This window comes from Mus caroli, chromosome 11 (genome assembly GCF_900094665.2).
Source record: "Mus caroli chromosome 11, CAROLI_EIJ_v1.1, whole genome shotgun sequence".
NCBI classification, from domain to species: Eukaryota; Metazoa; Chordata; class Mammalia; order Rodentia; family Muridae; genus Mus; species Mus caroli.
In genome coordinates this window covers 13,367,265-13,368,787 of record NC_034580.1, presented here as the reverse complement: position 1 = coordinate 13,368,787, position 1,523 = coordinate 13,367,265, and the positions used below count along the sequence as shown (strand labels likewise).

The 1,523-nt window shown below is 47.7% G+C and overlaps 1 pseudogene; it reads left to right on the top strand.

Annotated features, from left to right (window-relative positions):
* LOC110306350 overlaps positions 1-1,250 on the top strand; it is a 3,163-nt pseudogene extending 1,913 nt beyond the window's left edge.
* Positions 1,251-1,523: the final 273 nt, after the last annotated feature.

Below are 1,523 nucleotides of genomic sequence, written 5' to 3'. Positions count from 1 at the left end.
AATAGCAGTAGAAAGCTTCAGCTAGGTATGAGACTAAGGAGATAGAGGGGAGGATAAAAAAAAAAAAAAAAAAAAAAAAAAAAAAACAAAGGATATATACAAAAAAACAAAAAAACAGAAAGGGACTATTTTGGCACATTTACCGATCCGGGTGTGTAATGTGCAGCGATCATTGCCAGCCATCTGGAACTCAACAACGGCACCAAGATGCCCACCCTGGGCCTGGACACCTGAAAGTCCCCTCCTGGCCCACGACTGAGGCCATGAAGGTTGCTTTTGACATGGGGTACCGCCATACTGACTGCACCCAGGTGTACCAGAATGAGAAAGAGGTGGGAGTGGCCCTCCAGGAGAAGCTCACGGTGGTAAAGCGCCAGGATCTCTTCATCGTCAGCAAGCTGTGGTGCACGCTCCACGACAAGAGCATGGCGAAAGGAGCCTGCCAGAAGACAGTGAGCAACCTGCAGCTGGACTACCTGGATCTCTGCCTTATTCACTGGCCCCACGAGCTTCAAGCCTGGGCCTGACTCTTTCCCATTGGATGCATCAGGAAACGTAATTCCTAGTAACGCCGATTTTGTGGACATTGGACGGCTATGGAACAACTAGTGGATGAAGGTTTGGATAAAGCAATTGGTGTCTCCAACTTCAACCTTTTCAGATTGAGAGGATCTTGAACAAACCTGGCTTAAAATATAAGCCTGCGGTGAACCAGATCGAGTGCCACCCGTACCTAACTCAGGAGAAGCTGATTGAGTACTGCCACAGCAAAGGCATCGTGGTGACACCATACAGTCCCCTTGGTTCTCCTGATATGGCCTGGGCCAAGCCTGAAGACCTGTCTCTCCTGGAGGATCTCAGGATCAAAGCTATTGCATCCAAGTACAATAAAACTACAGCCCAGGGGCGGATCCAGTTCCCCATTCAGAGAAACTTGGTAGTGATGCCCAAGTCTGTGACACCTGCGCGCATTGCTGAGAACTTTAAGGTCTTTGACTCTGAACAGCATCGAGGACATGATCACGTTACTCAGCTACAACAGGAACTGGAGGGTGTGCGCCTTGATGAGCTGTGCCAAACACAAGGATTACGTAACCCTTCCATGCAGAAGTCTGAAGCTGCGGCGGATAGACCCCTGCTCCTCCTCAAGCAGCTTGCACCTGTTCTTTCTGCATCATTTGCCCTTGCAAGTGTCCTGTGTCCCTCTGCACTGGGTGGCACCTTGCAAACCAGATGGTGAGAGTAGTTAGTTTGATGTAGGATCTGGAGGACAGTACCAGGAGCTGAGGTGTTTCTTCCAGCCTTTCTTGGTCTTTCTTCTTACCCACTTGGAGGACTTTAACACGAGTACCCTTTCCAACCAAAGAGAAGCAAGATTTATAACCCAACTCGTGCCATTAACACTTAAATTTGAGTGCTTAGAACTGTAATCCTTTAGGTCAGACTTCTCCTTGCCTCAAATAAAAACTGCTTTTGATTAAAAAAAAAAAAAAGAAAAGAAAGGAAGGAGGGAAGGAAAGAAA